Raw genomic sequence first — 13,474 nt, 5'->3', positions numbered from 1 at the left:
ATTCAGTATTAGATAACACTCTATGTTATCGTTTCAGTATGTGCTTTGGTGATGTAGTTTGAGCAATTGATAACAATTTTTTGGTTTACATCTTGCTTTACTTTTCTGCACCTTGATGCATTTGGTTACTACTATTACTCGTAGACACTATTAGATTCACAATTCCAATGGTGTGAAAATATGAGAATTATCCTTTGGTGTGACCTCTAATAAGATCGTTATATTGAGGTTTCTTAAATGGGTTAGAGATTTTTTCTTAATGCATGTCGCCATTTTTGAAAGAATGGATGGCCAACCTGTAGTGGTTGCTAAATTATAAATTTTGTGTGCTCTTGAAACCGTGTTTTCCATTAGAAATTTGATTCCCCATGTTGCTTTGTTTTCCATTATATAAATGAGATAGAATTATGTTTTCTATACTGAATTCAGCCGTTCTACATTTTTTGTTGAGGGACAAGATTTTTGGGTCAATGATAAAGGTTAGAACTTTAAATCCTCATTTCAGTCAGTGGATATTCCTAAGATTTTTTCCCTTAGGACTAGATTTATCAAGGTTGGTATTCCTAAGAATTTGTTTTAGATAAGGTCTTGAATCGGAAGTCATCGAAAAAATATTTAAAACATAATATTCACACTGAAAAAAATCGGGCAAAGCAAGTGATATCGTAACCCAGGAGATAAAACACAATACTTAAACAAATGAACTGAAGCACAAACAAATTATAACTAGCAAATATCAATTAGTACACTAAAACTTAACATAAAACTTAATTATTACATTACAATTTACAACTAGCTAATATCAACTATTATTAAATTACAACTTAACATAAAATTACTAGTAGCTAATACTAACTACTCCCTCCATATTTTTTTAGTAGTCCGATTTTACAGAATATTAAGGTGACTAAAGGAATATCCAATATTATCCCTATTAAATGTTATGTTATTACTAAAAATAAACATGTGTAATATGCAAGAAAATAATATGTTTGGTAATTTTATTATTCTAGAAATGTGTAAAAGAATATAAAAACAAATATTTTTATGGTCAGACTATAAGAACAAATTATATATTCCTTCGAGTAAATAGGCATATTCAAAAACCGTGTTTACAAATCTATTCCCGATTTTTTTCTTCCAACTTTTCAAATATAGGCTTGTTTTGCACTTTTCCATCCAGTTCTGTTATCCCAGTCATTTTCTCACGAGTTTGGTCAATTTCTCATTGACCGATAAGATATTTTGTTTGTGTTTTTACTTATTCACCCTTTTAAACCTTAAAATCTTAACACAGAAATCCGACCCTTGAGTCTTCTTCTCGATCTCTGTTAGTCTATTCTTCACGAGCTGCTTTTTCTTCTTGGTGTTTTGATAGCAATAGTGATAATTTTATTAACAAAAATGGAACCATAGAAGCAATAATAACATCTCCATCGCTATCATCTGGTTCCATTTTCTCTGTTGTTGTTCTTCAAAAATCACCAACTAAGGCAAAGAAGAACATATGGAGATGATGATAATACATTCACAAAAGAGATTTACTGAGGTATTTTGTTAACTTATTAAAGGTAAAACTTGCTTTTGAATTAGATTTTGATTTTGTTTAATATCCAATTTAAATTTTTGAAAACCAAAGCCAGGGTTAAGATAGGGGAAATGGTTACTCTCAATTAGTACCCTTTTATTTTTTTAATTGATTGGTTGATCGAGCACTTTGTATCTTAATTGTTGAATTGATTGTTTAAAATCGAATTCTAAGCGAAGGTGACAGATGATCCAAATGATTGATGAAAAATGAAGAACTTGAAATAGAATCACTTTTTGGCGCACAAGGTATGTTGATTCTGGATCATGGGTATCGATTAAAATTCTTGTTTGCTAATTCAAATTTGTTTTTTATTGTTAAAGAGGTGACAGTGGTAATGCCAGAAAGTTGTTTGATAAATTTTGCAACAAGTTATCAGTCTCTACTTTGAATTGGTGTTTCAAATGATAAGAGAAACTGAGTATGAGATTGCACACATGAATTGTTTGATCAACGGTTGGTTAGAGATATCAGTTTTCCGACTCAAATAGAAGAGGTTCGGAAAGGTTTGGTTGCAGCACCTTGGAATTCAATTCAACATCTAGTAAATGAATTACAATCATTCACAACAAAAACCTATTGAATGATATCCATTATCTGTAAACATTTGTCATCTGTAAACATTTGTCGACATATAGAACAATCAGCCACAATTATGTTACAAGCTTCGTTGGCATGATTTTCAAAATTTTCTCTCCAACCAAGCTAAGCTGCCACCATTCTTTCCACCTGAGTGGTGGTGGAGAGGCATACCATCAATATGATTAGCTGCAAGTGGTAGATTAGTATGTAATAATAGTTGTTTCCTTTGTGGAACGCTTTATTAATTCTTATTAATTTCACGAGCAAACTCTTCAAATTAATTAATGTTTACCAACTTATAATTATTTTTATATTTTCATTATATAATCAAACTTCAAAATATATGTATTGTATTTTCGTTATTTAATATTTATTTTTCTAATGTTTACCATTTATCCGAGATTACCTTATAACTAAAAGTGAAAATTCATTTTGTTAATGTGATTTTTGTGATTTGCGTGAAAGGTGTTTCTAATTTAGATAATTTTGTGCATAAATTTACTCACTCATAATTTAAAAAAAATGATTTTCATGAAAAATAATTGCCATCAACTAGACAATAATTGTCTAAATATGTATGTTTTAGCAGTGATATAACACTGATAATTGAATTAAAAACCATATAACATATTTTATAAAAGATGGTTCTAAAGTATTCATGTGTTTTTATACACTTAATCGAAAAATATAAAGCTCTACATGTGGCTTGAAAAATCACAAGGTCGGCTTTGTTCAAACCACAACAATTTTGTTAGTGAAGTTATTCATACCACAACTGAATGGGGTTATGACAACCATCTATTGAGCTTACTTAAACAACACAATAATCCCTCACAATCAAACTTTCAACATAAAAAATCATTTCATTAGGATCATTTCAAAATTTTCAAATAGTAAACAATGTATATAATATCTAATATGCTATTAGTTAAAATGGTCCCACGCAAACAAATACTAACAACAAATGAGACAGTAATTATGTTAGCAATTGACCATGGTCATAGGTTCAATTTCCGTCTAAGCTAACATAAAAATAGTATAACAACAGAGAAAGAAAAAGGTTTTGTTCATTTTATTGGAAGAATAACTTTTCTCTTCTCACATCCGTAAGATATTAAATATTAAATAACAAGTTATTTTGTCTTCTCCCTGTTTTAAGTTGCTCCTTTTTTTTTTAGATCAGCATAGATCAAAGTCAAAGATCATAAAAAATTTGATTTATGAAAAGTAAATTATATCTATTAAACAAGAATAAGAAATTATGTAATCCCAACTGCATCTTTGAATAAAGTATAGGTCTGATTTGTTTTCTTCCCAGTAAAAAAAATTAAAATTAATTGTGGTTAGAATTATCCTTCTGAATTTTGGTAAAGAGAAATTGAACGAAAGCATTTCATTCTGATAAGAATCGTTTACAGAGAAGGATATGGGTGGCATGGTGTCGGACCGTCCGAGTCAACCGGTTTTCACAAAAGAGAACGATTTTTGAGTAAATTATTAGGTCAACGTTGAACCAACCCAGAAAATATATTAGCTCAGTGGTTCACCGTTCCGACCGGTCGATCCGGTCCAGTTCTCAGAACATTGGGTGACACACGGTTGATGATGTCTTCCAGTATAGTGAGATCTTCGTCTCTGAGAAGATGAGATCCTATGAGTATATGGGATTTTTATGAAGCTGATTTCTCTTAAATTATGTATGAAAACCCTTGTTTGCACACCATCCACTCCAGAAGATTTAAAAACTACATACGATGTCAGATTTTGATGTTTAACCACAACTTTTAAAGCCAAGAAACCAAGCTATCATATGTTGAAAAAAATTACTTGATTTGGAGTTTGTTACGTTAGCCAATCATGCATGGCGTGCCCTTTTGGTCTGCATAGTGAATACATAAATGGATGTTAATCGTGAAGAATGCATTGCCCCGTTTCGCATCGATTTTTTCCGATTCACGAGTTTGTAGAATGAAGTGGTAATAATAGGAATCAACAAATGAATATACGAGCAAACAGAGATGGTGCTGGAATGTATTGTCATCATGATAATACTCGCTCCATGAGAATGTTAACTATATAAAGAATCTTAGATATGTAAAAATTCCTAGCTTTGGGAAAATTCTAGCTCTGAGGAAAATTCTAGCCCTGGGGAAATCCCAACCCCGTCAAAGGAGATAGCCTTGACGTCGTGGGCATGCTAGAATTTCGTGAGATATCAAAGAGGAAGTGACACTCTGAGAAGGGAGTGAGGGTCTCATTGGAGGTGGGGACCTCATGGATGACTTCATGGATGACGACCTCATGACAGGCTTCATGGCTAAAGACCTCATAACAAGCTTCATGGTTGACGACCTCATAAAATACTTCATGGATGGCGTTGAAGGCTTCGTTATTTAGAGTCCTATGGGGTTTCTAAGAAGCTGGGTTAGAGGCGGAGATCATAATTCTTGAACAAAAAAGACTCATCTTTCATCTCTAAGAAGAATTTATGGCTTTGGAGTATCTTAACTCATCATATCCATATTTTTGGAGTAAGAGCTGAAGAAGCCAAACGAATAGTTGATAAATATAACAAGACCATCAACATGGATCAAACCAAGAAAACAGAAGCAAAGTGTGAGATTTTTGAACACGTTACCGAATTCCTGACAGCAACTTGTAAGCCCATATTCCAGATGTTGAGAGGAGAAGCCTGAATCTGAAGTGGCCATTCTTGTTAAGTATTCATTGTGTGTTGAAGATGGTTGGGGATGCCTCGTTACTAATGATAGCTGAGATGAATATCATAACCATCGGTACTGTCCGCAATTGCTTTCTTGAAGAATAAAAGGACTTTATAACATCATTTTGAGAATTCCAAATTCATGGTTCTTCAATAGTCGGCTGGTGTGGTTGAAGTCAGTAGCAGCAACATAAATGAAATCCCAACTCTGAACGTGATCAATTAAGAATATGAAGTTAGAAGATGATCAATTAAGAATATATATCTTAGAAAAGATGATCACAATACTTGATCTTCATGATCACATATTGTGTATTTTTACCATGAGATAGTTGACCGAGTAAAAAAAATACCATGAGATAGTTCTAAACATTTTAGTAACTCTCATTCCAATCATTGAAACATTCTCAGAGGACGTTATATAGCCGTTATTCACAGACCGTTTCACGTCAGAGCAATTCTCAAAGTAATTGAAACTTTTCATGACTTTCGTCACTAGGTGAAGATAAACTTGATCAAAGCGAAACGCTTTACCAACACACGATTTCGAGAAAAAGATAAGTAGTGAATACTCAGCTCGAAATGTCAAATGTGTATGATCCAGTCTATATAACATACGACTTTTTGTCTCATAAGAAGTAGGAGATAAAATAGATAGACTTTTGAGTGATAGATAAGTTCAAGTTTACACATACCTTTTTGTTGATGAAGTTCCACGGTTCATTGAGTAGATCTTCGTCGTTGTATGATGAATCGCCATGAAGTCCTTGAGCTCAACTACACTTTTCTATCCTACTCCGAGACTTAGCTATAATAGACTAGAAATCAAGACTCATAGTTTTGATCACTAACATTGACAAACATGCTTGATATAGCAACGCATGCGAGGTCGACCGAGCTATGCTCTAACAAGAAGTTTTACGGTAATCCTGATGTATAGAGTTTTTGTTGATGATGCTTCACTTCCTTCATCACCGGCATCAGGTTTCACTGACTTGGCATTAGGGATCACGTTGGTTGAAATAGATTTGAATTTATCTTCTCAATAAGATCAAGTCCCCAAGTGCAGAACAACTAAAAGGTGTCCATTCACTAGACAGGGAGATACATGCTGAATGACTTGCGACATCCGTGGATGAAAGATGTTGTATATCATTCAGGGTTATTAAGAATTCATGCTCCCACGGACGTTATGATATTCTAAAATCTATCACTAACAGGGATGAGGATCTATTGTGGAATAGGTAACGATATAACAGATGAGATGTGGTTGTTACTTTGTCACGAGTATATGAGTTTTGATGTAGACGGTCTTGTTGCTGATAGTATTTTTGGTCACACTTTTATGGTTGAAGGACGTGACTTCGTTGAATCTTCAAAAGTGAAAGAGCCTTCAGTTCTCATATGTTTCTTACTTGGATTCTCTACCAAGGGATAATTTGAGGGTGCCACCACGAGTCCATTCTTATAGGAATTTAATTAGAAAAAAGAAGTTAGGAAGGTTATGGATCATCCTTTGTTGTTGTTGTCACACTGGGGCTGAAGAAGGAACTTGAATTAAATTAGTTAAAGTCATCTTTGGCGGCTGGGATGTTGCAACAGGTTTGTTCTCATAACTTGTGAGATTGAACGAGGTCATGCCCTGTTCTGGTCCTTAGACCCATAAGTTTAGTGTACTCCTCTGGAGGTGGTAACGAGATGCTCGAAGCACCAGATGGATAAAATTCTCTGGAAACGTCGAGGACGAAGAGGATGAGATGCGAGATGCCTTCTTGCTAATGTGGATCCATGGTCATCCTCAAGGATTATATGTTCATAAACGTCTTTTGAGATACCTTCTGAATTTTTGATTGTTGGTGAGCAATACCTAATCATACTTATATTTAGTTATTAGAGTCGTGTTTTTGAAATAGGCTTGGGGTGTGTCTTATCCTCATATGTGAATTGCTTACGCCTATCAGATGACGTATATAAGGGCGGTGAGGATATCTTTGCATTGTGAATTTGATAAGTATAAGATCTGATCAAAGTTGTGACTCTTCGGTCGATATGCTCTCTGGAGAAAGTGAAATTCTTGTGGAAGTGACAATACTTGGGATCCGTCATCCCTGAACAGTTAGTGGACGTCGTACATGTGATAACTTCATAGCGTCATCTTGCATCCATATTTTCATGCAGCAACTCAATCACCTCTCCCTGGGAAAGGGAAAATCCGAGACTGTTGGAGCTAGATTTTGCTTCTGTTGTTATTTTTGTTATTGTTGCTACCATTGAGCTTTGGATGGACCATGTGGTGGAACTTTTACTTGGGTTGTTTTTGGGGATAAGGATAAAGCTAGGGTTAAGACTGATGGTGAGCGCTTAGTTTGTGACGTTTACTGAGATGAAGCCTTCCTGGTGACCCCTTAGTTGCGGAAAACATCTATGGATAGATGTTGTATATTATTGACTAAATGTCTGCTCCCGCGTGTGTCTCCACGACTTTATTCTCTGGAATGCCTTGTTCTTCCCAACCAGGGAGGAGTAGTTTTCGCATATCGCTTTGCAGCCTCATGGATTTCAAAGAAGGTTTGAAAGCGTAAATTCTCTAGTAAAGCACGATAGACAAATATCATGTAATTGATGTAAATCTCCACCAATTGTAGTTTAGTTACATTCGAGTCACGTCAGGAGGGAGTTTGGATCCTGAACCGGCGTACGAAGTTATTTGGATATTTATCGCCTCTCTAGAACAACTGGGTTGATGCTAATAAAGTGATACCTTTATTGAACCCTCCTTGCCCCGAAATCTTAATAGTCACTCATGACCTTCATGAATGAAGAAGTGTGATTGATGGATATTTAGTTGATTTTTTAAAATGAAGATCTCGTTATTGCCTCAAATTTTGATTCTGGATGTTCCAAAGTTGGTAGAGTTAGGAGAGCTGGTTGGCTCCATCTGGTGATGGTTTTGTTCTGTAGTCAGTTTCTCCATGATAGCTTTGAGAAAGGTGAGGACCTTTTTCAGAGTTGTTGTCGTATCAACTTGATTTCTAATGGGAGTCCTTTGTTTCTCTATTAAATACGCAACACTCGGTGGAGCTAGAGTATTCTTGTCATCTTCAGAATTATGACTGGGAGAGAGTTGGTAGCGAACAAAGTGACGTTAGGAGTAACAAAAATGATACTAGAAGTAACCAGAGTGGTATCCTTGGTATTGAAAGGAAAAATATTTGAGAGTTTCTGAACCCAGCCTAATCTTAACCATTTTTTAATAAGATGATTTTATAACTGAGAGGTTCATCTCACTTCGTGGTTGCCAACTGATTTTGGGTGAAGAAATAATATAATGTAAAAGTTATTTTTTAGATTCGATATATTAAAAACGTACAAGACGAACCTAAACCCAAAAATAGTCTTTCACATCTTGTTTCGGTCACAAAGGTGGAGATGATGGGTTGATCTTAGGGGAATGAAGCAAAAAAAGGTTGAAAAATCAACGTGCGATGAATTTTGTAGTATGTAGTTGTTTTGGACTATAATGAAGACTAGATTCTTAACTTTATATCTGATTGTCTCTGTGATTCCTTCTGAATAGATGAAGCCATCTATTTATAGTCTTCTGAATGCACATTATTTTTTAGTAAGCTGCGGAAGTTATGAAGATACAGATAAGTGATGATCATGGAGATTGTGGTGAAGTCGTGTTCATTATGGCCGAAAAATTGTATGATCGCGATTCCCTCATCCTCTACCCTATTCTTAACCATCCCACTACTCATTACCTTCTCGTCATGGATGTGTTTCCACACTACACATTGTTGTAAACCGTCAGACTAATACTCCAATGGGAACCCCGCATGTGACATATTTGATGTCTCGTAGAAAGCAGTGAAGTCATGGACTACTACTATTTTATTTAATCCATGGTAATGAATTATCGGGACCAGGTCAAAACAAAATTTTTGGTCGAGTCCACATGGTATACCGAGAATGATTGTTCCGGAAGACAACGAGTGTTATGCCTGAAAACAAGTGTTACTACCAACAACGCGTGTTACAACCGACAACTAGTATTCCGACCGCCAACGAGTGGCTCAACTATACAGACCAAATATTGTCAAGTCTAATGGAAATAGTTAGTCTAGGAGTAGAATTAATATCGTTTTGGCGTTGAGATTTGATGATGTCATGATAGGTTAAGCGCTATCGGATATTCGATATCCGATAATATCCTGTATGATATCAAAATCAGATATCGATTCCGATAGGCTGCGCTATCGGATATCGGATATTTATCCGATAATATCCGGTTCTGAAAGAGAATGTTAAGAACCTTGTAAAACATGTTCACAATTGAAATTTAAGTTCAATTTCTCAAATATTTCATTTCGGATATCGAATATTTTTCCTTACTCTTCTACTCGACTCTAATATGGTTAGGATAAATCACAAATAAGTTCTTGTTCTATCGGATATCGGATATTAACAATTTGGATAGAGGTTAATCCGATTCCGATATATTAAGGAAGAAATATCCGATAGAATATCTGATCTGATATCCGATATCCGATAAAACGGATAAAATCCTATAGGATCTCGAATACTCGGAAACGGATTCCAGATACTGGACAGATATTGACAGGCCTAGTCATGCGAACGATGAGCGATGAGATCTAATTATGCCAGGCGCGACATTTGAGTAAGATGGATACTTGTAGTCAGTATATTACTTCATGGTATCAATGCGAGATGATGAATGACCATGAACGGAAGCATAGAGAGTGGTGACAATAAGAGCTTGCCAGTGACTCCTTAAGGCTACAAGAGTTTTCAGTAGCGCAAGACTTGATGCCACAATGTAGTACTTAGTGCTAGCGGTAGATTTGCGCCACAAGAGGGGTGGGCGATGGTATTAGGCTAGCGCCATGATGAAGTCTAGTAGTATGCTAGAATGGGCTACCGCTGTAAGGAGCTGACGCTGACCTAGATATCGTCGTGAAGGTAATTGTTGGTGCTAGCATGAAACGCCATAGGAAGATAGCACTGGCACTAGGCCAGTGAAGGTTACTGGCACTGGAAATAGACCAGTGTTGTAAGGTATTTATTGGTGCTGGCAACAAGCCAGTGTCGTGAGCAAAGATTGTGGGCATTAGCCTAATGGCATCGCCTTAGACGAATGTTGTTGTCCCAGGCAGTAGACCCGCATCGTAGAAGAACATTTTTGGCGCTGGATAATGGTGGCGACGTAGATGAATGTTGTTGGAACTGGCAAAGGCTAGCGCCGTAGGTCTTCGGTGTTGGCATTCATGGTCTTCGCTGCTTTGAGAAAGTAGTGTTGTTACTAAACTTAGTTGCTCTGTGAGAATCTCAATATTGATGCGCGTACCGAACACGTTCAAGTATTTTGTCCGTAGAAGTTTTGCGACTTGAGACAAGTTCAATATTACTCAATGAGAGTCTTAATATTGTTATATGAAACGAGTTCAAGGAATTTAGCTTTGGAATTATAGTAAACATACTAAGTATATATAAAATATTGAGAGTTCAGCTGGGTGAAGCCTTAGCATATATATATTTGTAGATGTGTCTCCGAGATAGGATGAAATGCGAATTTAAAAGTTTTGCACTTTTCAAAAACCACCATCAACAATTAGCAAACTGGAATCGTAAGTTTCAAAAACAACTAGATAGAACTGTGTTGGCTCAGTTTTTCTTAGTACCTTGTTACACATCATATGATTGTTTTCCTTATATTTAAGAAATTATTAATGTAACGGACTCCAAATAGACGGGATTTTGGCGGAATAAGAATAAGTTCAAAAAAAAAAAAAAAAAAACTCAACCTAGAGTCTTAGGCAACATGAAAACTAATAACCTGGTATCATGAGTAAGTCTTTATTGGATAAGTTGGCTCTTGTTGATGGTGGTTTTTAGCTTAGGGTTAAAATCGTAAAATCTTGCATCAGATGTGACGTCACTCTGCAAGGAAACGGTGCTGCGAGTGCTAACCTCTCCACCAACACATTTATTGAGCCGCTCAATATACTTTTATCCATAATACTCTGTAAATTTCGGCACCTCGCCAATACGAGACTCACTGAGTACTTTCCTGTGCTATGTTCCCCAGCAGAACCCTTAATCGATATGGCATGACAGATTTATGTTCACTCGCAGCGGAGTAGCATGAACCTCCAAGTACCAAATTTAAGGCCATTGCACGAAATGCTCAGACAGAAAGCACACTGCATTCTGTAGATAAAGATTTTGTGTGGCAGCATACAAAATCCAACTAATTATTGTGATAACTCGCAAAGAACTCATAAACCCAACTAATTTGCAAATTAGGGTTTCGCGACCCACGCAGTATACTGGACCCCGTTGGTCGAAACCATGCCTAAACAAGCTAGGCAACCAAATCCGCCAAAGCGCGCTAAAAGTGCGGCCGCGCCCTAGCATGTCGGCCCTCTTCCCGTCGACCAATCAGGTCGTTTCAAACCTACCACAACCTCAAAAAGGTCGTCATGCTAAGTTGGCTTCCCAAAACACGCCAACTTCCCAAAAACGCGCTAGCTTCCCAAAAAACACCAGCATGCTGCACATGTCAGGCGTGCATGCCAGACGCGCTTGCCATACGCGCTTTCCAGATGCGCTTACCAGACGCGCATGCCAGACGCGCTTACCAAACGCGCATGCCAACGCCACTTATGATGAGTCCTAAAAAGTGCATATTTCTATATATTTTTCTTGGCATTTAACTCATCTTTTGTGCTTTAATTCTACATTTTATCCCATATTCTGTATTTTCTTTGTTTTCAAGAATAAATATTTTTATTAACTAATTTTGCATTTTTAGGTAATAAATAAAGTTTGGATGAATAGCGGAGCGGAAAAGAGCAGAAAAGTGGTGAAAATCCGGGAGGAATTACATAAGGAAACCGCGAAGAATGTTGTGCACAAGACCAGAAGGATGAAAATGGGCTCACAAAGGAAGAAATTGTTCTTAAAGAAGAAGTGGGCTCAAGATTGTTTAAGCCCAAACACATTTCCTAAACCCAAACCCATTTTCTAAGCCTAAAATCAATACCCAAACCCGTTTCCCCTCTTAACCGTCAGATTGGATCCATTCCATCATCCAACGGTCGCTTCATCACAGTGCATCAAACTCTGAAGATCCTGTCTAACACAACAGCATCTAACTCCATCTGGAGCCATCAGTTTTGTTGTGTCTCACAATCCTACGGTCGCTGCAAGCATTGCCATCTCAGCCGATAGATTCGATCCAGATGTGTCGATCCAACGCTTTAACTCACTGGACATCGAATTCTGATACATCCGCTCAACACCCTAGTACCTAACCCTATTCCTAACCAACCAAACACCCCCCTCACTCTTTTCCATCGACTCCATCTTCTCTTTCTCCCCTCACCTCCTCTGCAACCTCCATGTCCGCCACCATCTCCTCCACCTGCTATCCCAACTGCTCCGCCATCACCACCATAATTACCACAGCGTCAAACAATGATAACCCATCATTGTTCCCCTCTCCCTAGTCCGTCTACTTTACTTATTCCACACATTTTCAACCGAAACCCTAAAGTTTGAAATAGGTAAATTAGGTCGATCTAGAGGCAAATTGAAGGTATGGGAAGCAAGAGAAGACTAATTCTAAGCATGGGTCGAAGTTTTATTGGAGTCAGAGATTAGGTAAATTTCTAATTTTAATTTCTAAAACCCTAATTTTTCTGATTTGGGAAATTTTTGGGGGAAATCAATTGAATGTTAAATTGAGGTATGGGATAGTCTATTAGGGTTGTTATCAACATTAGGTAGGATTATTGTGATTTAATTTTGATTTTCATCAAACCCTAATGGGGACTGTTTTGGTCCTATTTTGGGGGAATTGATTGTAACTATAAATAGATGTGTTGGTGATGTAATTGGGGTATGCCTGGACTAGCCAGTGCTTCACCCAAGAGGACTGGAATAGCCAGTGCCTCAAGGGTTAGTTTTTATTTTAAATAATGTTGTGCATTTTAATTGTTTTTATCCTATCCATGCTTTGATCTTGTTGTGCTTGAATTGTCTAGGATTGAATATCCTTATAGGTTGTTAAAACACTAAGCAAGCTTCTCTGCGGGTAGTTGCAGTGTGAGAGCCCCAACTATCACAAGATTTAGAATTCATCTTAGTTCCTTTAGCCTCCTTTCTAGACCAACCCTTAGATGAACAGCCGACTTTGAACCGCAACTGTCATCTAGTTATTCAGAAATCCTAGAAGCTGACTGATAACTAACAAGGGACAAGAACATAGCTGGAGGACCTGCCTTTGTTTCTTTATCACTGCCCTTGGCTCACAGCCTTGGTTTGTTTATCTTTGTTTTAATGTTTCTTATTCACTGCCACTGAATTTCACTTTCTTTGTTCTCTGTCACTGTTACCTCATTGCTTTAGTTACTGCCTTGTTAATTTAGATAACTAGCTTAAAAACTTCAACTATACACCCTAGTCTCTGTGGTTCGACCCTGCCTTGCACACTCACTACAACAGACCCTGTGCACTTGCAGGTATCATTTCTGTGACTCTTTTAAAGAGCCACCAAG

The sequence above is a fragment of the Papaver somniferum genome, chromosome 7 (assembly GCF_003573695.1).
Source record: "Papaver somniferum cultivar HN1 chromosome 7, ASM357369v1, whole genome shotgun sequence".
Taxonomy (NCBI): domain Eukaryota; kingdom Viridiplantae; phylum Streptophyta; class Magnoliopsida; order Ranunculales; family Papaveraceae; genus Papaver; species Papaver somniferum.
Note: the sequence above shows the minus strand (reverse complement) of the source record.